General features: G+C 36.3%; 1 protein-coding gene across 2 annotated transcripts in view; it reads left to right on the plus strand.

Annotated features, from left to right (window-relative positions):
- The window catches only part of GRM1 (glutamate metabotropic receptor 1), a 442,031-nt gene that overhangs the window by 404,388 nt on the left and 13,018 nt on the right, over positions 1 to 24,625 (plus strand). The gene's annotated exons all lie outside the window — the stretch shown is intronic.

Raw genomic sequence — 24,625 nt, forward strand, 5'->3', positions numbered from 1 at the left:
AGTATGTCCTAAAGTAAGATTCTGCAAGCAACTATCTTATCATATCTCTCTTTTTTGTTGAACTTGAATGTATATTGTAATAAACATGTTCCACGATGTTATACATGCATTGGGTCATCTCTGCTACTGCAATGTCGTGATCAGAATAGTTTCTTAGTCATAAAGCACCAAAAAAAAAAAAAAAAAAAAAAAAAAAGGGAACCAGGTGATAAGCCCAAATCTTGAGACTTTGTGTGAACACTAAAGTCCCGATGAATTCTATTCAGAGTCCAGATAAATTATATTTCTATAATTCTTCTGAGTTGTTCGTATGATAAGCACTTTCCTATCCTTTTTCTATTTTAAGAAGAAGCATATGTTAAAATTTGCACATGTCACCTCTTTCTGTGACCCATGAAAATAAATTTCATGTAATGATTTTTATTTCAAAAATAGCAGGGATGCTTGAAGTTCTAAAGGTAACTGACTTATCCAAAAATTAAGTCATTTTCTCCACTAGCAGCATTAATTTTACTCTTTCAAACAATCTTTTAAAAGTAAAAAGGGATTAAGAAAATTATAATAATAAATAAATACAAATTATAAAAATTTACAGTAGACTACTTTTCTCACCTACAAAATGAGGGGAAATAATGTTACTGCTGAAAGATTCAGATGGATAAAATAATTACTAAACAATGTGTAGGTTATCATGATTATTATTAAAATTTTCTTAATCTCAAATGTGATAGTAGAATTTCTGTAACTTTTCAATGTATTTCCCCTTAGTTATTCTTTGTCTAGGTCTTAACTGGTATGAAACTTCTCACTTTAACACATGCCAAAAATTTTACATTCTTTAAATTTCTTGGTTTTGTATCTTTACTTTCCAAGCAGCAACATGGGCATCTTTTGCAGAATTTAGGTACCTTGAGAATCTAACAAGGGAGTCTTTGGGAAAACATATCTTTGAAATCCATTTTATGGATTTCAAGTAAAGACATCCCTAATTTTTTCAAAACTAGGATGAAGTTAATAATGTATACCTACTTCTTGGTATATCAATTTTTAAGTTCGTTATAAGATGTTGATCATAAAATTTGGTTAGCCTTTTTTGTTTTTTTTTTTTTTTTCTCTTACCATGTTTTTTTATTCTAGCCAAACTGCCCTCAGTAGCAAACTCCTGGCAGGGAGTTAACAGGGAGCATGAAAGCCAACCAACACTGCTACGAAATGGAAGAAAAAAATAAACAATTAGTCTAGATGTAAAATGACATCACTAACAATTTCCATGAAGAGGTAAGAAATAAGAGGAAAGAAAATGAAAAGAAAGAAGGCATCCCTTAAACTGGAGTGTTCACAAGGATTAAAAGATTCACTTTACTGCATCACCTACGGTTTTCTGAGGGTTCCATTACAACATCCACTATTATTCCACTCCATGTTTCCAACTACCTTGCCTTTATTATGGTTCTTCAGAAGCTTTCTTCTAATTTTTGGGTATGGGTCATTTTTGAAAGTTGTTCTTCTAACCATTTAAGGTAAAGAGAAAACCTACATAATTAAGTTATCTTCTGTTGGTTCCCAGGTATATGCATTTTTGAAAGCTCTCCCAGTGATTCTATGTACAGACAGATATGGGCACCTGTTTAAGAGAACAGTGACTAATGAAGAGTATGCAGCGCTTGCTGCAGAGATGAGTTGGAGCTTGATGTCACATTAACAATGCTGAGCATTTATCTCATGGCCAGGCATTGCTGCAGGAGATTACCTTCCCACACCTGGAACCACTTTCCTGAGAAACTGAGAACATTCCCTTCATTATTAGAAATTTAGAAATTAATTTCATGTGGGATCTTGCTTTTGAGAGAAAAATCAGCATGATCTAAATTAACTGGATTGGTTGTCTAGGAAGTACTGCTTTCATCAGTAAATTGTTGAACTATTAGCTGTAATTTATCAAGCATTATTAAATTTGTTTAATAAGAGATATATTTCTAATTAAAAATTATAACCTGCAGCTTTCTGAGTACAACTTATACCTACTCCAATATGCACCAAGCAAATGAACTGACCCGGAGAGAGTATTTGAAGCTAACTTTCTATGGAAAACAATCATATGTTTACTCATTTTTCTCATTTATTTGCCTGTTGCTCCTGTTGTAACTATGTGAGACTGTAATTTTAGTATATAAAAAAGAATCTCAATGCTTATGTTTTTACCTTTTCATTGCCATTTTATATTTTCCTAGCTTGTCTCCAAAGTTACAAAAACCACAATCTAATATTTTTACAGCAGCAAAAATCTGCTAGAGTTTTGCCAACTGAAGTAAAGGGGCTAAAAACTCTAGAGAACACATCACCCAATGAGTTTATTGCTATTCTGGATGTGTAATTCCTACATTTATGGTACACTGAGGGTGTTCAGCAGTCTGCATGTGTAGCTATAAACACAGAACAGATGCTGTAATGAAGAGCTTCCAACTGATCTATCTGCTTGAACATTGTTTTGAGGCATTGCAAGTCCAACAGCATTCTCATGACAGGCTGTTTCTGAGATACGTGGTTGGAATGATGTTGCATGTCTGTTTTTAGCAAAGTTTACTTCAATTTTTATTTTATTCACAGCTGAATATCTGACACAATCAAAGGTTTGGGCACTTGCTTTACATTTTCTGGAATATAATTTAGGAGGAGTTTAATCAATACACTGGGTGTTTGGGTTACTTGAGTTATTTATAATTAGAAGTCCCATACTCCTAGTATGCCTGTGAGATCAACTGAAGTTACCTTTGACACCTCTCATTTCTTTAGTTTTTTTAAAAAATGAACATGCATGGAAAAAATATTCAGGACTCAGTAGATTTAAAAATATTGAAAAAATTTATTTATTGGAAATAAAAAAAACAGAAATCCATGGACATAAATGAGGAAGTAAATTAATTAGATCCAAGTAATTTAACACTTCCTTTTAAGGCAAAATGAGTTAATATTATTCAACTGAAAAATTCAAATATCATGTAAATGACATGCTTCTTTAAAGAGCAATTATATCAATGATTACATGCCAAACTAAAATCTCTAGTTAAATCCTAGATAAATAAAATCACTGAGTGCCAAACAATGTGATGGCACATGGAGCTGAAATGTGACAATACATTCCTATGACGTTTTGCATGCAGAATTGTGTACAAAACTAAAAACAGTTACAATCCTTCCTCCCTAAAGCATCAGACTGACACAAGGAAGTAATTTTAAAATACAGGTTACTAAGTAAATGGATATTATTATGCTACCTTGATTATTTCTTGAGTGTTTGAGTATTTTTTTTTAAACTTAGTCAAGAACCAAGTGAAATTCTAAATGGAATGATGCTCTGAGGAAATTTTCCACTTTGTTCTCTGCTAGAAACATATTTTGTCCACCAGTAGAAGCAAATAAGCCTGCAGCATTAGTCATTATGCCCTGGGTAAGCATTTTGATTTTCTTTCCTCTGATTATGAAAAGCAATGTATTAGTGAGCTTACAGCTATCACAGCCAAATAGAAGTGACATGTTCTCCTCTTTTCATTTTTGATACAGTTCTCATTTATGTTTATAGCTCTGCTAAATTTTTATTATTTTTAATTGACAGATAATAACTATACCTATTTATAGGGTACACTGTAATATTTCAATACCTGAATACCGTGTGTAACGATCAAATCAGGGTAATTAGCACATATATCATTTCAAACATTTATCATTTCTTAGTCTTGGGAATATTCAAAATCCTATCCTCTAACTTCTTTAACTATTGTTAACTATAGTCACTGTACCCTACTAGAACTTATTTGAAAGAACTCATTTACTATTCTGGCTCACAAAGAAGATAATCTTGTCATTTTGAAATTATTTTTCTCTTAATCACACAATATGTGGCTTTAAAAGCTATTGTAATTCTTCATGATATTTATAGTAAACATCAGAAGATTTTATTGAAACATTTGTAATATAATTTTACTAGTGGATAGTAATATTTATTGAGGACCAATTTCTCATTCATTCATTTATGCAATCAATCATTGTTCCAACAGTAAGCTTAAAAGCACTTAGGTACTTGATATAGTGCTAGGTAGTCAAGATAAAAAATATATATATATATAAGAAGCAGGCACTGACTCTACCACTCTTGCAATATGGGAGGGGAGACACTAAAAAATATAACTAAACGTACTATGTTAGGTGCCATAGTAGAAAACCAATATAACATTCTCAGTGCCCAGGGAAGAAAGAGATTAAGTCCAGCTAATGGAGTAGTATCTGTAGAAGGACTGGAAAGATCTTCCAGTAAAAGTACATTTGAACTTGACCATAATGGGTGTTTTTCAACTGGAGAAATTATACTATGGTAGACCATTTTACATAGAGAAAATAACATAAGTGAAGATTCAAAAATGATAATGCGCTTTCATGCCACGACATAGAATTTGTTATGCATGAAGCACATAGAGAGGTGTAGTGTTGGGCAAATTTGCAAATGCAAGAAGAGTATAGAATATAGATAATGGTTAATGTCCCAAGAGGAAGTTTCAGTACTTTTTCTATAAACCACAAGGTGCAATAAAGGTTTTTGTGAAGTTTCATCATCGTGTGTAAGCTTAATGGGAAGAAACTGACTTAGAGAAAGACCAGTTAATAGAGTGCCACAGTAATCCAATAACAGGTAAAAATAAAAACCTTAAACTACAGCAGTAGAGTGAAAGTTGAATCCAAGGCATGCATATGAAAAAGTTTTCTGAGCTTAATTCACTAGACTTGAAATACCAGTTATGTGAGGTGAAAGAAATAATAAGAAAATAGAATAGGACTCTTATGATTTGAGCCTGGGTGAACTACTGCTACTACTGAAACAGATAAGGAATACAGGAGCGGGACAGAGGAGATATTGACAAGCTGGGTTTCAGATTAATTCATTGAAAATGCCATAAAGTCATCCAAAGGGAGGGATCCATAAGGTTCTTAGAAATTTAAGTCTGGAGCTTAAGAGAAACGTCTAGGCCAGACCTCTAGATTTGAAGATCAATTGCCAAAATACTTAAAGTGCCCAAGAGGGTGGTTATGACATGAGAAAAAAGAACTACCAGGAAGAACAAACATTAGGGAACTCTTAAGAGGTAAGATAAGGAAAATCTGAAGGCAGCAGACAAAGGTAATCAAAAAGAATGTGGGAAATAAAAGGATGCAATATTATGGAAACCAAGGAGACCTTGTATTAATGTGCTCAGGTTGCCAAAACAAAATACTACCAACAGAGCGGCTGAAATAAAAGATGTGTATTTTCTCATAGTTCTGGAGGCTGAAAATCAAGATCAGGGTGCCAACATGATTGGTTTCTGGAGAAGGCTTTCCCCTTGAGTCACAGACAGCCACCATCTTGCTGTGTGCTCACATGACTTCTTCTTTGGGAGATAGAGATAGAGGATATAGATAGCAATGATAGAGGCAGTGAGACAGCTCTGTTGTGTTTTTTGTTTGTTTGTTTGTTTGTTTTTTACATGGGCACTATTCCCATCCTAGGAGCCCTATCCTTATGACCTCATCTAAACCTAATTACCCAAAGGCTCCATCTCCAAAACAATCTCTACTAGGGCTTCAATAAATGAATTTTGGGGAGAATGACTTATGTATTCAGTCAATAACAGAATGTTTCAATAAAATAGAACTTGAGGTCTTATCCTTGGAATCACCAAGGATGGGGACTGTATGGTTAACCTTAACAGGTTTCAGTGCTATAATCTGGGTAGAAGTTATACTGCAGTAAGTTGAGGAGTTTGACATTAAAAGAAGTAGGAGATTCTGACAGTTTTTAAGGAGGTTGAAGAGGAGGGAGGAAGGGTATCATAGAGGAGAACCTTAAACTTCTTTGTAATACCTGAGAAAAGAGGCGACAAAGAAGGAAAAGTTGGAAATGTAGGAGCGAGATCATCTGGTGTGTGCTGGGAGGCCTGGCCGAGAGCTGGGCTGTTACAGCAGAGCCATCTGACATTAATGGAGAACTATGATGATGAAACACCAACTCTGAGGATGTGTGTGGGTGACACTGGTTCTCACTCAGCTGTGTGTATAATGGTTGATATTAAAATAGTTTGAAAAATCAGGCTTATCATTTTTTTTAAAATTTGAAAATAAAACGCATCCTACTGTTTTTATTGTACCTCTGGACTTATAAATATTGATAGTAAGATTTGAGAAGGGCCAAATGAGGGAAAGCCTGGAAAGGAAGGTGTGCTCTTCTGGAATTACTGATGGGTTGGAGCACTGTCAGCCTGTAAGTAGGTGCCCTTTGTAGAAGAAAGAAGGGTAGACTGGGAGTGGTGGCTCATGCCAATAGTCCTAGCATTTTGGGAGGCCGAGATGGGTGGATCACATGAGGTCAGGAATTCAAGACCAGCCTGGACAACATGGCGAATCCCCATCTCTGCTAAAAATACAAAAATAAAATTAGCCAGGTGTGGTAGCAGGCACCTGTAATCCCAGCTACTTGGCAGGCTGAGGCAGAATATCTTGAACCTAGGAGGTGGAGGTTGCAGTTAGCTGAGATCACACCACTGCACTCCAGCCTGGGCAACAAAAGTGAAACTCCATCTCAAAAACAAAACAAAACGAAAGAAAAAGAAGGAGAAGAAGGAAAAGAAGGAGAAGAAGGACAAGAAGAAAGGGTATTGTGTATCCAGAGTTGGATTCAGTTGGGGATACAGCATGCACATCTGTTCTGTGCGACTGGAAAGAGTTAGAAATCCTTAGATCCATCCCTGAAGCACAGACAGTCGTAGTGCCTAGGTGGCCAGAACAAGGATGTTTTGTTTGAGGTAAAGTCTTGTGCTCCTCAAAAAATCAGGTTAGAGTGTTCTCACTTCCTGAAAGATGCAACACTTTTTCTTCAGCTGAAGGCCCTTGGCATACTTTAGAATGAACATAGCTTAGTAAGTAAATGGCGTGTGGAGGAGAATGCTGCTGCAGGGGACCACCTGGAGAGCCACACGCCCAAGTGAAAGGAAGGGGAGAACAGCCCCAGAATAATGGAGATGCACATTTCCTGTCCCCAACCTGGTGAGGCAAATTTGCAGTCACCACCATTTCCTTGTTTTTTTTTTCCTTGTAAATAACACACTTGCTCCACAAATAACACAGAAATAGCTACTTTTAGTACTTATGGCTCGTATTTTCAAGTTCTCACCTGAGACAGACCATGGACACCTATTATGCTATGGCTTCAAAGAGAACATAATTCCATTTAAATATAGGTCACCTTTTATATTTCAGATTCAAATAAACTTGTAGAGTCAGTATATATTCAAGTTCTGAAACTTAATATTTTATTCTCATATGTTAATGTGTAGTTTCTAAACTGAATTCATAAATATTCCAAGATAATTATCTGTAATGGCCCAACGTAGGTACATTCATTATACCATCATGCAAATAAAGAATCTGAGACTTGGAAAACTCAATGCCATTTTTATAAGAGGAAGAAATGGGGCCAAAAAATCATTGTTTTCTGGATAAAATCATTTATTTTTATCATTCAATGGCTCTCTATGTTTGTTACCTCAACAATGTTTTTATTATTCATGCATTAAATTCAATTAATAAGAGATAGAGCCCATTCCCAAATAGTTCATGGTATAACACATGGTTACAACAACATTGTGTGCATGAAATGATAAGAAACAGTATAATGTGGTGATTCATGTGAATGGGAAATTTTGGAGTCAGATGTTTTTAGTCAGCTTGAACTGCTATAACTAAAATATCATAGACTGGGTGACTTTACAGCAGAAATATATTGCTCACAGTTCTGGAGGCTGAGAAGTCCTAGATTAGGGTGCTAGCAGGTGGGATCCTAGTGAGGGTCCTCTTCTGGTTTGAAGATGGCCGTCTTCTCATTGTATCCTCACATGATAGAGAGCAGAGGAGGGAGGAAGCAAGCTCTCTCCTGTATCTTCATTAAGGCACTGATCCCTTCATGAGGGCCCCACCCTCCTGACCTAATTATCTTCCAAAGGCCCTACCTCTTCATTCTCTCACATTGGGGTAGGACTTCAACATATGAGTTTTGGAGAACACAAACATTTAGTCCATAGCAGATGTCTACCAAGTGACCTGTTTTCTTTCAAATTACTAGTCCTTGGGTAAATTGCTTAACGTCTATGTATTTGAGTTATAAAAATGGATAATAATAGTGCTTATCCCATAGGGTTCTGAGGAGGATAAAATTACAAAATGTGTATAAAGAGTGCAGCACGATATCTAAATAATTGAGAAAAAACTCAATAATTGTTAGCCAGTGCCATTAAAATTATAAAAACATGGGAAGGTATATGAAAGTTCATATACTATACTAACATAAAATTCTTAATTACCCCTTCAAGTAAAGAGAGTTCTAGAAACTGGGGATATGCCTTAGCCTTATGCATTCATTATATTCATGCTTTAAAAAATGGAGGGGCTGTAAGTCTGCTGGAAGTGGAGGCATGCAACTGTTACTCAGTGTGAGATGTGTGAAGAAGGACACCCTGTATGACACAGTTTGGCAACCTGTCCATGCTTGGCCTCAGCTAAAGAAAGATGAGGTCATTTGCATCCCATCTGCTAGCCTTAGTGTCCAGTATAAAGTGTTATCAACTTAAAACTGAAGCTGAAGCAGACTGTGTGAATGTATTGGAAAGCCAGTCAGGGGGAGCAAACGTATTGAGAGTTTAGAGAACAAAGAAAATAAGAGGAAAGTCCCAGTGGGTTTGGAAGCTTCAGATCATAAGAATAGAGCCTAAAGGATCATTAATTAGAGCACTTTGGCTGCAAGTTACAGTTGACAACTTAAGCTAGCCTAAGCAAATGGGGTGGGGTATTTAATGTAAAAATATAAGAAATAATATCAAGTATCTCATGTGACATAGAGGACTGGCTCCAGAGCAGAAAGGCTCCAGGTTTTTATCTTCCTGTCTCCTGTCTCACCTTATGCCTTCTTCATCTTCTCCTCAGATATCTTTATTTCATGAGCACTCATGGTGAGTCTAAGGATAGCTATGCCAGTGCTCATGAGTTCACATGTTGTTATAGGTCCAGATACCCAAAGAGACTGACTGAATTCCCTCCACCCAGAGGGTTCTCCATAGTACAGAGAGAAATACTGTCCATGGAGGGGGAAGAAAACTTCATGGCTCTATTAGAGGATCCATTTATTATGAAAGTTTGAGGTGTAGAGTCAACTAAGTTTAAAAGCCAGACCTTATCTTCACTTCTATTATATGGGTTTCTGGCTATAAAATATCTCTCTGTTGCCTCAGAATGAAGACTAAGAAAAGACAAAAGTTTTGTTTTGCTTTGCTTTGCTGTCTTATAAAGAAAATAGATCATTAGAACACTGTCTTCTGAGTTAATAAAAATACATTATAAGTTACAGAACAATAAAATATTATTGTTAACATTAGTTAGCAGAATAAAAAAAAGAAAATCTGTGACTATTTAATCCATTTAACAAAAAATGTACCTATAAGAAGATTTTATTTCAACAGAGTAAGGGAAGCTGCCTATAACTGAAGGCAACTTAATACTAGCCTCTATGCAGGTTATCTGTAAGACATATGAGGAATTGGCTGCTAACAAAATTAGGCCAAGCCCCTAGGTGATGCTGCTCCAGGTAATGAAAAACAACTGTTTGAAAGAAATCAGTAACAATAGGAAATACTTTCCTTCCCCAGATTTTCCAGTTATAAAAATATATTCTCAAGTTATCATGCTCCTAGCAAATACCCTCAAATACTGTGGGAATTAATATCATTTTCCACTTGATTAAACTTTATATTTCTTACGTTATTTGACTTAGATGGGTATGAAAAAAATATAGACCTATGTAATAAAAGTACATTAAAAGAAATTATGATGGCCGGGCGCGGTGGCTCAAGCCTGTAATCCCAGCACTTTGGGAGGCCGAGATGGGTGGATCACGAGGTCAGGAGATCGAGACCATGCTGGCTGACACGGTGAAACCCCGTCTCTACTAAAAAATACAAAAAAATTAGCCGGGCGAGGTGGCGGGCGCCTGTAGTCCCAGCTACTTGGGAGGCTGAGGCAGGAGAATGGCGTGAACCCAGGAGGCGGAGCTTGCAGTGAGCAGAGATCCGGCCACTGCACTCCAGCCTGGGCGACAAAGTGAGACTCCGTCTCAAAAAAAAAAAAAAAAAAAAAAAAAAAAAAAGAAATTATGATAATGGAGTTGCAGTAGAGATGAGGAAGAAGAGGGATGCTGTCAGCCAGTTCTGTGACTGTAGTTGTTGATTCCATTAGTGTCTTATTGCAAACTTTAATTAAGTTTTTTATAATTCAGTCCTTAATTTTAAAAAATTACAGAGAGTCAACTATTTTACAAACTGTGGACAATTTTTTGGTAAGGAAAATAGCACAGTGTGTGATTTTACAGAACTTCAAGTGTAGTGGAGTAGAGGAATACCAGCAAGAAACTTGGCCATGACAATGTGACATGGTGACGTTCTACAACAGAGGAAGTAAGGAATGTTTGGGAGGCACCTAGAGGGCCTCTAGTAAAGGCCTTGGAGGCAGGGAAGGTCTAGGAAGCTCAATGGACAATAGTTTCCATTAGCTAGACCAAGAAGGAGATTAAGAAAGAGGAGGTTAAGGTGGGGGAAGTGCAGAGAGAGTATTCTAGGCAGAGGGACCACGATGTAAAGAGATTTGGAGGCAAACAAGACCATAGCTTACTAGGAAAATGAAAAAAAAAAAAAAAAGGTTTCAGTAGGATTGGTATTCCTTGTAAGGAATGTTTGTTTAGCTTCAAGTATGTGAAGCCAAAATTTATTTCAGGGCTGATCCTAGTGTAAAATCACTTTTGCTAGGATGGTTAGAATATAGGCTTGGTTTCAAGGGCTGAAACATACCTCTTAAGATCCAGAAGATAAACACTGTTGACTCATTCATTCAATAAACAACTTTCAAGCACCTAATTGTGTCAGGCACTAGGACAACTGCAGTGCTGAACAAACACATCTGGCTCCTGACTTTGTGGAAACTGAAATCTAGCCAGTAGACTGGGCACTGAACAAGACAATACAAGTGTAGTGAATGTTTCTATGAGAAGTACTGGTGTTATATGAGTGTTATTAGAAGTCTCCAACCAGTCCAAGAATGCTAGAAATGTTTCCAGGAAGCATTACCCTAGCTAAGATTTCTGAAGAAGGAGAAGGGGTTGGTTAGGAAAGGAAGAAGACTGATGGGATAGAGCAGTCAGGGAATCTGGATGTAAAGATGGGAAAAAAGAAGCACTCACAGATGATGGAAATGAAGCAATTCCAGAATGCGTGGAGCAGAGGAAGTAAGAAGGAAAACATAGTGAGACAAGACTCGACCAGTCTCTGGGGCCAGATCACTCAGGAACTAGTTAGAGGAAGACTTATGAGCTTGGACCTTATCTTCTGGACAATGAGAATCCACTGAAGTCACAGACCAGGGTGCACTGTGATTGATGAGATGTGTGTTTCAGAACTATCACTCTATCACCAGTATGGAGGATGCTTAGGAGGCGAGCAAGATATGAGCCTGAGCTCTGGGAGGAGACTGGTGCAGGGTCCAGGGCAGACATTACAGTGGCCTGACCTGTGGCTTTGACAGGTGGGATGAAGACAGTGAACATAGAGAAATATTAAGTAAGAACAAAAGTAAAAGTAAAGTTGCTCAAAAAATTCAATGTTAAGAGCTACACAAAGCCAAGAAAGACATGCCTTTGCCTCAGGATTGTTAGGCTCCGAGACCTATAAAAGTTGAACTATAACCAGAATAAATGTATAAACATACTGCAACATGACTGATCTGGAAAAGGAGGAGAGCAGAGCAAAACAGTCACCCAAACAAACATTGGAAATGACCACAGATCTCTATAAGGTGGAGGTGGGTGAAGGGCTTGGTGACCAATGGGTTCATTACAAATTTAAGATGAACCTAACTGTCTTCATTTGATGCAATCAAATGTTTAACTATTGAATCTTATAACCCTCCATCCCCTCCTTCTGCCTCTGTGTGAACAAGCAATGGTCAAGTCTTGTCTCCCCTTACAAGTCTATTGATATATGTTGCAGCATTGTCAATGCTGTATGTTATTTCTATTGCAAATGAAAATGGAATGAATTCTGGCATGTGTCAATCTTATTTCATGAACTTGTTTAATGTAAGTCTCATCCTAGCTGACATATCATTCTTTTGGGGGCAGACAAAAATAAGCCTTGCATTTAGGATTGAGCTGAGAGTGAGCTGTGGGAAGGATGACAGCAAGACCGAGAACCAGATCCTGGCTGGCCCTTGGAAAAACTTTCATTAGGAATGTGCACTCTTTGGGGTTCAAGGCAACTCACCATGTTTTTCACATTTACTTTTTTTTTTTGGAGCGTTCAGTTTATTTACAGTAGAGATGACAATACCCACATTCTGCTTATCACACTACCCATGAACATACTACATTCATATGGCATCATACTGTTCTAAGATAGTGAATTATGTAGTAAGTAGATTTTAAGAATCAGCTCAGTTTGTGTCCCAAAGCCTACCTTATTATACCTGTGCTTAGCTTTTCTGACCAGAAATTCATAGACAGCTTATGTGTTAACATGTACTACATCTATATTTCATTTCTCCCACAGTAAGAATCCTAGCTCCCAAGAAAACGGATGAGAGGGTCAGAATATCTCATAAGTATATATTTTTATTATTCCACGATAGTCATACAAAAGTCCTAGAATAACTACTAATACTACCACTACCAACTCATTACTGAGAAGAGTTAAAACAAATTTCATACTATCTTCCTATCTCTTCCTTTTAAAATAGTTTTACTACATCTACATTATTAGAGTACAATACCATCTTTCTTTTAACTTGCATTTCATCTTAGTTCTACAATTAAGGATACGTTTAGCACTTACCTCCTGTTCCTATGATGCTGTCTCCCTAGTTATTTCACTAGTCTGAAGCTTATAATCTTTTTCTAGAGTAGAATTCTCAGGAAAAGTTCATGGGGTTAAAACTTAGATTTTGCTTCTTGGAAAAAATTTTGTCTACAATCTTTATCTCAAAAGCCAATTTTGCTGGATATAATTCAGGGTGTACATTTTATTTTTCTTAAGTATTTTCAATATGTTGTTCCAGTTACATTTAGTATAAAAGCTTTGCTGCCCCCAAATCTGATAATAATCTTTCTTCCCTTATAAAACACTTACTGATTTTTCCTAGACACCCAAAATATATTTTTCTTTTTCTATAAAGTCTAGTCATTCTACTAGAACAGTTATTGGTACTGATTGTATTGGGTCAATATTCTTAGAAATGTAATACTCTCTTTTAACATGGATTTACATTTTTTTAATTTTAGGAAAATATTCTTGAGTTACAGTCTTCAGTATTTGTTTCCTTGCCTTAGTTTTCTTCATCAAGAATTCCTAGGATCTATATATTCAATCATCTTTGGTTTGCTTCAATATTTACACTTTTTCTCTAATCCTTTTTATTCTCTCATTTCATCTACGTGTTATTGAAATATAATTACATACAGTAATATGCATTGACATTAATGACAGTTTGATATATCCTACAAATGTGTAATACACTCATGAAACCAACCTACAACTAAAACCTAGGGCATTGCCCTCACTCTAGAAAGTTTCCTAGTGTCTCTTTTTAATCTATCCTGTTCTCCAATTAGAGACAACCGCTATTGTGATTTCTAGCCCCATATGTTAATCTTGCCTGTTCTTGAACTTAATAAAAATGAAATCATAAGGTAGATATTATTTTATGTCTCTATTTTTTCACACAACATGAGATTTATCCATGTTCTTGCATGTAACAGGAGCTTATTCTCTGTAATTGCTGAGTAATGTTCCATTGCATGAATATTCAATGTTTATTCTTCTGGTGATGAACGTATGGGTTGTTTCCAGCTCTCACTATGACAAACAAAGGTACAATCAACATACATACCCAAGATTTTATGAACATATATTTTCATTTAGGAAGGTTATATGCTTAGGAATGAAATTGCTGCTTGATAAGGCAGGTGCAAGTTTAACTTATAAGAAATTGCCAAACAAATTTACACAACGCTTTTGTCATTTTGCCTCCTACCAAGAATGTATGAGATACATGTGGTGTTGATAGTCTTTGACATTTTTAGCCACCTAATGTGTATGTAGAGGTATTTAATTGTAGTTTCTATTTGCATTTTCCTGATGACTAATGATCTTGAGAGTCTTTTCATGTGTTTATTGGCCATCTATACACCATCTTTTGTGAAATGTCTATCCAAATTCTTGCTTTTTTATTGGGCCATTTGCCTTTTATTATTAATCACATAATCTGGATTTGAATTCTTTGTCAGATTTATGTATTGCAAATATTTTTTCTCAGTCTTTGACTTTTTATTTCTTATTGGTATTTTTTGATGAATGGAAGTTTTTAATTTTGATGAAGTCCAATTGATAAATTTTCCTTTTTCAGTTAGTGCGTAACTCAGTGTAGAAACCTTGCCTATTCCCAGATCATAGAGATACTCTCCTATGTTTTTCTTAGGAGGTTTATGGTTTTGACTTTTACATTTATTACTGTAATACATTATCACTATACTACATCTTATGATACATAAGCAACAGGTCTTAGTTTGTGTGGCTATAAAAAAGCTGTCCATAGACTGGGTGGCTTATATACCATAGAAGTTTATTTTTTACAGTTATGGAGGATGAAGTCTGAGAATAGGGTGCCAGCATGAGCGGGTTCTGGTGAGGGCCCTCTTTTACCATGTAGACTGTTGTATTCTTGTTGTATCTTCACGTGGCAGAGACACTGGAAAGCTCCCTGTGGTCTCTTTCATAAAGGTAGTAATCTCACTTATGAAGCCTCTACCCTCATGACCTAAGTGCCTCCCAAGTGCCCCGCTTCCTAATATCATCACATTGGGAGTTAGGATTTCAATGCATAAATTTGGAGGAGGCACAAACATTCAGTTCATAATAGAGTGGATCGAGGTTTTTGTTTTTGTTTTTTCTAAATATACATTCAGTTCACCCAGATCAATTTTTGAAAATATTGCCTTCCCTCATTGAATGACTGGTACTTTTGTCAACATCAACTGAACACATGTTTAGTCCTGATTATGAACCCTCTATTCTGTTCTATCCATGTATTCATCTATCTTTTTGCAAATACCGCACTGAGCTGATTACTGAAACTTTAGTCTGAAAATCAGCTAGTGTAAGTCCTTCAACTTTGCTCTTATTTTCCATGATTGTTTTGCCCATTCTAGGTTTAGGATATCATTTTCATTATTCAAAAGTTCATCGTTACGTTTGACCCTATCTCTAGGTTTTGCAGAGATGCCCATTAATACGGTTGAAGATATTCCCTCATACTCTTAAGTTTGCTGAGAAATTGATCACAAATAGGCATTGAATTTTGTCAAGTTATTCTTCTGCATCGGTTGAAATGATTATATTTTTCTATGTTACTGGGGAAATATATTGAATTATCAAATATTAATCAAACCCTGAATTTCTAATATAAGCCCTCCTTTGTCTGCTATATAGACTACTAGAAGCAGGGTATACCTTGTCTGACATTAGTATAACTAAGAGGTTTTATTTTTGTTTGGTGCTTGCATGATATACCATTTTCCATCCTTTGATTTTCAGCTTTCTAACCTTTGACTTTCACCTTTCGTGTTTGTGTGTTTAAGGATTGTCTTATATGTGCAGCATATAAGTTTGATTTTGCTTTTCAGTCTGATAATGTTTACCTTTAAATTAGAATATCTAGTTTATTTACATGTGATGTAAATGCTGATATAATTACATATATATCTACTACTTAACTATTTTCTATTTGTCTCACTGGATTTATGTTCCATTTTAGCTTTTTTTTCCTTTTATTGATTAGTCTAATATTTATCAAAATAATAATCACTAGTATTTTAATATTCAACCTTCTCCTGTATTAGTTTGTTAGCTCTAAATTCTTTTATTATTTTTTATGATTACCATAGAAATTATTAAAAAATTATTTAATCTCTTACAATCTCACATAAATTAGTAGTTTTATCACTTTCCAAGCAAGTCAAGGATCATGAAACACTTAAATTTATCTTGCATCACTGTTGTGCCTTTTTCACATGCATTCCATTTCTACACATATTTTACATCTTATATTACTATTAATGTGATTGATTTGCATAATCAATATTTATGTATCCCCATATGTTTCTCCTTTGTGTTATAATTCAGTTACAGACTGAGCTGATTTGATGTGGACTGTGGTTTTATAAAACTTGTTCTGCTTCACCTGGTGCATCCTGTTCTGAGGGTGGAGCTATCCAGGGGTCCTGGCTGAGATTCTGGGTTCTGATTGTGTACTTGAACCTGTAATTCTTTGAAAGTCTTGACTCCAATTTTGATTCCTCAGCACTGTGAGACTTCCAGAAACTTTACTCTGATTTTCAGCAGCTTTCTGCTTGGTTTTGTATCCTGTGCTTTGTGTAGCCTAAAATGTGATAATCTTTCTAGAGGGAAACCACCAAATGTCAGTCTCACTTTTCTTTACTTCCTTCTCTCCAGGATCTTAGTTCCTCAAGTTCTAGCTGCCTTGGAGCACTTGAGTATTTAAAATTTTATGTCTACAGTCTTGTGAATGTATCAACAATTTTCCTTGCTTCTTTGCCTCTTAGTTAAGACTCTCTGCCTGGATTCTTAGTTTGTTGTCCTGTATCAAGAATCATCAAAAATTCCAAAGAGAAAAATAGCTTGAAGATGATCTGCTTACCTCTCTGAAGTCCTGTTCCTTCCAACTTATTGATCTGTTGGATTCTGGTTGCCATGACAGCTTCTCAATATCTTCCAGTGGTTTAAAAAAATTTGTCTGATTTTTCTTGTTGTTTTCAGTGGTAGAGTTAGTTTGCCCTAGGGTACTACCTATTAGCTGAAAGCAGAAATGTTCTTATACCAATCTTGATCCCCCCTTTTATATTATATCTACCACTTAATATTATTGGAGTATGTTAGAAAACCAATAACTTTCTCAACAGGCTTTGATGTGACTATGTTGTTCTTTAGGACTATGGTGATTATACTTGTAATACTATAAGAGAAGTTGTATGATAATTGCTTATTCAGTTCTTTTTCAGGTTCCATGTGTGATGACATGAAGGTATTAATGCCTCTGCTTAAAGACAAATACCAGTGTAAAATAAACCTTAGTGGAAATAGGTGTCTAATATTGAGGTTAGTGCTATAGCCAAGAATTTCATAAATCCTCACAAAATTTTAGGTTTTAGTGTTATAAGTCCTTTATAGTTATCATTACATCTTCAGTTTTAAGCCTCTTACTAAGTAATTATTTCTTTTTTTCAAAATATTCTGAGGTGAAAATTTTAACTTTTGGCAAGTTGTTTTCATCATCCTTTTCTCTTCTCATCCGTGATAAATCAAAGTAAGATAATAAAAAGTCTGACTTTGGCAGTTTGTCATCTAAAGTCTATCTGGAAGCACAGCAGGCTATTTTCCCTTTTGTGTAACTTGATTTGCCTTTTTTTTCCTCCTAATTTTGAGCATCTGCTTTCTCATTGGAAAAGATGCCTATATGTGAGAACAAACACTTAAAATGTAGGTACAATAAAATAATGTATTTACAACAAGAAAAGTACTAACTGTACTCTACTGTAGAATTCTGAAATAAGAAAAACTTCAGTAGTAATCAACTTAAAAAATATTGGTACTGTGCCAAATTCTATCATTTAAATTTGGCATGTCTCCTTAGTAGCTCTTCATATCTTTTAATACATAGTTTTAGAATGTTTACATTATATCTTTTTTTAAGTGAAAGAAAATATGTGTGCAGCCCCATGTAGTATCTTAGTTATTGGGGTAAAGCTAAGAGGAAAAGGAACCATACTCTGAATTATTAGGTCATGATAACTTTATTTTTATAATAGAAGTTATTGCTTATTTTTATATTAAAAATAATAAGTACTTACAGCGTGCAATCTGGAATATATTGGGAAGCACAAGGAAGCTAATAGTAATTACTTCCAGTTATATCTAGAAAGAAAAATCACCATTGATATTTTTATGTATATCCTCATTTTAGCACACACATATATACATACAAGCATATACATACACATTATTTTTACCAATTGTTTTTAAATTTAAATTTTCTTGGGGACATTATGACATTCAATATTAAATTTTAAAATTAATTTAAGAATTTATAATAAAATAATTGCTTTTGCTATCCCTGCAATTAGCAAAGTAATAGAGAAGCTCAAAATTATTTCTTGCTAATATTCATATTAAGAATATTTCTATATTCTGTTTTGATTTATTCAATCATTTAACACTCATAATAAGTAGAGTGGCCATATGTCTTTGTACCTATCCAGACAGTCCCAAGTTTTCCCTTTTTTATGGCTTAATTATAAAGAAAACTTCTTTCACTCTTAATAGGTTTGCATGAGAAATTCTATGGTTTCCTTAATTATTTGAAAAAATTGGGGCATATGAAAGCAGAATAATGTGGCACGTAAGGTAATTCTGACATGAATTATATCAGTCTTTAGAGACTATGGCCTATGGGAGATTAGAATTAACATTAATAACATATAAGGAGTAAAAAGGATCACAGGAGAGATACCGAGATTTCACCTACATTGCAATGTGAATTGTACAGGAACTTGACAAACATGTTGGAATTGTGAAGGAAACATATGCAAGATTCCATGAAGGCTAAGGATCCTTTAGGGAACCTAAACATTACCAAAGAAACAGAGGGAAGAAAAATAATAAGATATCATTTTGCAACCCTCTGTTTGGCAAAAATTAAGAAATAAAGAATCCTGATGAGACTTTTGTTTTGGGTAGAATGAAAGAGACTGTGGCCGAACAGCTCCCAAGAAGAATAATTGGAAAAATAATAGGAAAGACAAAGGTAATTTATTTACAGCAGGGAGCTACTGAAATGACGAAGATTAATGAAACTAAAATCTCAGAGAGAGGAGAACTGAAAACTGAGACAATTATCCGCAGCCGTGTTTCCATGGGGCAAACACTGATAGTGCAAATTTGCCAATTCAGGGCACTATCTGGAGGCTGAGTGTATTTGTTCATTCTCACACCACTATACAGAACTACCTGAGACTGGGTAATTTATGAAGAAAATACGTCTAATTGACCCACAGTTTCACAGGCTTAACAGGAATCACAACTGGCAGGCCTCAGGAAACTTACAATCATGGCAGAAGGCGAAGGGAAACAAGCACGTCTTACCACGGCAGAGCAGGAAAGCAAGTGAGTGAAGGGGGAAGTGCCACACACCTTCAAAGAATCAGATCTCGTGAGAGCACACTCACTATCACAAGAATATCAAGGGGGAAGGGGGAAGCCTGCTTCCATGATGCAGTCGCCTCCCACGAGGCCCCTTCTCCAACACAGGGATTACAATTCGAGATGGGATTTGGGTGGGACAGAGAGCTAAACCATATCCCTGAGTTTCCAGGGTTGAGCCCAGTGGAGAATCAATGGAAGGAGCAGAGGAAACAGGAAATCTTTTGGTCACGAAGGACTGGGGTGAGGAAATGAAAGGCCAGAGAGGCTTCACTACAGGTCCAGCTTCTCCCTCAACACATTTGCTGTCTGCCGTTGGGTGGGTCAGAAAGATTAAAAGATAAGCTGAATACATCTGACATACAGAATAGGTTTCCATAGAGTTCTCCAGTGCTAAGAGACAGACTCATCGAGGAGAGAGCTCAAAAACACTTTCATAATCATGTGAAGCTAAAATGACAAAATTGAAGACTCGAAGTCATTCAAACACATGATCAAGGTTCCCTGTCGAGATATTTTTTCTAATTTTGAAGCTATCTGCAGCACACCAAAAAGCAGGTGAGGGAGAGAAAGACCCACCAGATGAAGTGCAATAGTGCACAGCCAGGCTTTCTGTTGAAAGTCCTAAAGGGATATGCCCTATGGTAGACTGATTTTTATCAAAATCGCAAAATGACTGTGAGTCAGCTGAGTCACTGGTTGGATTATGTTAAGCAGTGTCCCTCTACTTAGCAGAGAAAATAGTAAAGCAAGATAGCACTTTCTAGGGCCTCAACATAATCTTATTTTATATGTTCACAGAGTCTCATCTGATATAAAATACTATTAGGCATACCAAGAGATAGGACCATATTTCTGGAAAACCGAGGGAAACAGACAGTAGAAGCAGACCCCCATGTGATACACTATTGGAGAATGTTAGAAAATCAAGTCAGGATTCTTAACATTGGTAAATAAAGGAAAAGAATCATCTATTTGCCTTGCATTTTCTGTTTGAACTCTATCTCAGAGGAACTAAATAGATGATGAGGGAAACTTCTTCTTTAGAAAGGAAATATAGTTGACAGATACAAAAAGGATGATAGAATTGCATCACCACTTTGAAGTCTCATAATAAAATAATTTATCTACACTCTGATAATTAATGGCTGCTAAAACCACCAGAGGGAAGATTGATGGGATGTTTTTACAAAGTATGCATCAGGATGACAACATCTGATATCTTTGAAAATTGCCATAATAAAAAGTTAATTTTAAAAGTGTTTGAAAACCAAACAGAATGTCTAAAAACCTCATACACTAGTGTAAATTGTGCAAGAACTTTGCAGAGCAATTTGGCAATATATAAGAAAGATGAATGTGCATGCTCAACAAAGTACCAATTCTAGTTTTAAGTAAATATCATGGGAAAGAATCTCCCACGTTTGTGCAAGAAGACATACTTGACAATGGTTATTGCAGCATTGATAAAATAGCAGAATGTAGAAAACAAACTAAATGGTCATCAGTAGAAGAATGGATTATTTGTTAAAGTGTGATATTTATTCAATTTAGTTTAAGTGAGTGAACTAGAGCTATACATACCAACATAATACTGTGCAAAACGGGAAATTGTTGGATGGAAATGTAGAGTAATGTCAAGTATATAAAATACAATATGCTAAACACTGTCATGTATTATTTATTGACACATATGAGTATACATGTTGTAAAAGCATTAAAATATGCCAAGCGACAATACATACCAATTTGTCTCTTTAAAAGGAGAAGATTCATATTTAGAATAATATACAGAGGGCTTCAAACATATCCTTAGTATTTTCAAAAGAAAGAAGATTTTAATAAGGCAAAATGTTAATATTTGGCAAATCTGTGGTAGTAACTAAACTGAATGTTATTAAATCATTCTCTGTAGTCTCTTACTAGTTTATGAATCTTAATATTAAAAATTTTGAAATGAAGCAATATTTTACACCTATATGGAAAAACTGCATTGTGCATATAAGAGTTTTGACATACATGCATGTGTTAAAAGGAAGGGTGGAAAAAAATTTCCATTTTCAGAGAGGCTGCACACATACTCAGAGCTCCATTCTCCATTCCTATGAACAAATGCTGAAAAACAAATATTAAAATTCAGAAAATAGGCAAAAATGCATTTGGCTTTTGAGAGCAATCAGAGGCACAAATTATGTATTTATCTATAAAAACAACATAAAATAGACTGTACCCTGCTAAAATGGTCTTGAGTGGTGGCTGCCATTCTTTATGATTACTTTGGACAGCTGCTGCATTATTATTTCCATGGTGAGCTTTCTATGTTTTTGAGACTGACCATCTGGAATTGTATAGACCATTTTATCTCTGCTAAAAAGTAGATTAACCTCCAAACTTCCACAAACATGCAACTTCATAGACAGCTAACCTGACTGTGTGCCTCACCTGTTCCTGACAAATCCATTCAAAGTCACTGTTGCCCAAATAAAAAAGTCTGGAAGAGAGAGAAAATAAAGTCTGGTTTGTTTTCTACTAGAAGTTATTGACATTCTTAAGTAAGGAAAGTGGTTAAAGTCAACGAGTAAAGTGAAGGGAAGTTTGAGATCCTATGAAATAAGTCTAAGCTAAATACACACTGATATTTAAAATATCTGGGTCTTTTGTCTATGTCTTTATTTTTCCATCCTTCAAAATAAGGGTATTAATAGCAATGGCTTATGGCTTAGGCTGGAATAGCATTTTGCTATTTGAAAGCATTTTCACAATACCTTTTCAACAATCCTTCTTTAAGGGTGAAAAAATTGAGTCTGAAAGAAGTGATCATACAATTGAAAAGTGCCAGGCCTCCTGACTCAATGTCCAGAGATCTCATTGCTAACATTATACTGAGTAAAATTTATTTGTGACAAATTCTGACTTCATTTAAAAAATAAATATTTACATAGAAAGTGGGGAAGAATGGGTGACCTGATGTAAATAAAATAACATATTAAAGCAAAGTCATACAGAGTTAAGTATCTCTCAAAGACAGATAGGTTGTTATATCAAGGAAGATTATTTGGACAATGGAAATACATGGGTAAAGCTATGCAGAATCCATCAGTGTATGATAAGCAGTGACTTTACAAAAGGAAGAAAGAAAAGGAAAAAGGAATGGGAAGAGGAGGGGAGGAGAAGGAAAGGGAGGGGAGGGAGGGAGGGAGGGAAAGAGAGGAAGGAAGGAAGGAAAGAAAAAAGGAAGGAAGGAGAGAAGGGAAGAGAAAGAGAGAGAGATCTTTGCACTTTAAGAATAAATTGAAGAGGATTCTTTCTAACTAAACTACTTCTGGGGTTTCTTTAAATCCACAACTTCTGCCAAAAGATTCAAGCACAGATTTGGGACTTATATTTGACAAGCCCCCATATGCTACATTTTACCTCCAAGCTTTTACTCTGGCTTGCTGAATCTGTGGTTGGTTGAATATGTGGTTTTACAATTACTAAAAATACCCTGAAGTCAACCTCTTTCTCTCAGTTTTTATGCAGTTGATAAAACGGCCACTCTGGCCTCAGATTTTATATGGCTTGGCCTGTAACCTTTAATAAAACACTCCTTTCATAAAAGCAAGGTCTGTACGCAGGGCCATTTATATTTCACTGCAATGCAAAGTGAAAGTCAGAGACCAAAAAAAAAAGGGATCATAAAGGAGATGCTCTATTGTTTTTTTTTTTTTTTCAAATCTCTCCATCAATAGTTAATTAGGGTGTCTTTGGGATTACTCAGAGTTACTGCGTGAAGCTTGGCTGTCAATATGCCTGAAAGCCTCAAAGGAACCACAGAACTGTCCCCTAACTGCAGGAGTAAAGAGGGAATGTAAGTCACAGAAGCCACAGAGCTTCCTGTCCAGTTCCCGGGAGACACAGAAGTACAGATGCAGCCCGGGTACACCACACTGTGCAACTGTGCTAAGGTCAGTACATCAAGTCTCTAAGTTGTCAAGGCATCCCCCGACCCCTTGTTTTTATCATTAGACATCCCTAGCAGGCAGGACCAGCTGCATTATTTGCAGGGCCCAGTGCAAAATGAAAACACAGAGCCCCTGATTCAAAAAGCAGGGGAAGTGTTAACGGTACTGCATTATAAAGCCATAGCTTCTCTTGATTTGTCATGGTGTTTTGTATTTTTCATTTAGTGCTGTGTTCCCTTGTGTGGGGCAAATGAAGTTCCACCAGACACGGCCGCCCCCATTTTGTGACTGCATGTGCATGGCCCACAGGCTACCAGGTTCCCCTCCAGCCAGTCACTGGGCAGAGGCCATAGGGAAGTTGAACCAGTTCCCTTTCTTTCTCATATGCCTCTTGCCTCAGCCCATATTAGACAGGCGACTCCCAAGGGTATTGCAATAACAGTGCAGAGACATCTAAGGTATCTGGATAAAGGATGGGCAAGAGGCTTGCCACTTCGTGTTGCCTACCAAAAGTGTAGTGGCACTGCCAGTCCAGGGAGGAGAGAACCACTGCCATTCATTGTCTTGAGATAGTGCAGGGCACATACATCAGACCCTGATCTCGTCAGGACTTGTGCCCTACCCCTTGTCAGTGGTGGGCAATGGAAATATATGGGTAAAGCTATGCTGAATCCATCAGTGTGTGACAAGCAGTGACTTTACAAAAGGAAGAAAGGAAAGGAAAAAGGAATGGGAAGAGGAGGGAAGGAGAGGGAAAGGGAGGGAAGATAAGGGAAGGAGGGAAAGTGGTAGTGATTTCTAGGCAGGAACAGGTAGTGGGAGGCTGGACAGGGCTGAGACCCAGGGGATAAGAGTCCAAAAAGCCCATAGCCTGTCCAGAAAGGCAGGGAGGCCGCAAGATGGGGGCTATGTGTAAACTGAGGCTCCCAGCGCATGCTCTATTTTCCCATTGACCATCACTTACAAAACACAAATTAAAAGATAACATTATTATGAATTTCAAGAGGATGATCACAGAGCACTAAACATCAAGTGCAGGGCTCTTTAGAGGGAGGGATTGTGTTTGTCTGTCTGTGCTGGTTACAGGCCCGTGAAGCTGGTCCTGCCAGGGCCCCAGTTCCCAGTGCCAATTGAATAGACCATGTACAGACATTCCTCAAAAGTAGAATTAATTAGAGGGTCAAGAGCATGCAAACAAGGCAACGCCTGATGCTTTGAGTGTATTTTCTATCTTCTTTCATGAGAAATAAAGTTGTTTGAATATTATTTTACATATTCCCACTAACTTCATTT

The sequence above is a fragment of the Chlorocebus sabaeus genome, chromosome 13 (genome assembly GCF_047675955.1).
Source record: "Chlorocebus sabaeus isolate Y175 chromosome 13, mChlSab1.0.hap1, whole genome shotgun sequence".
Taxonomy (NCBI): domain Eukaryota; kingdom Metazoa; phylum Chordata; class Mammalia; order Primates; family Cercopithecidae; genus Chlorocebus; species Chlorocebus sabaeus.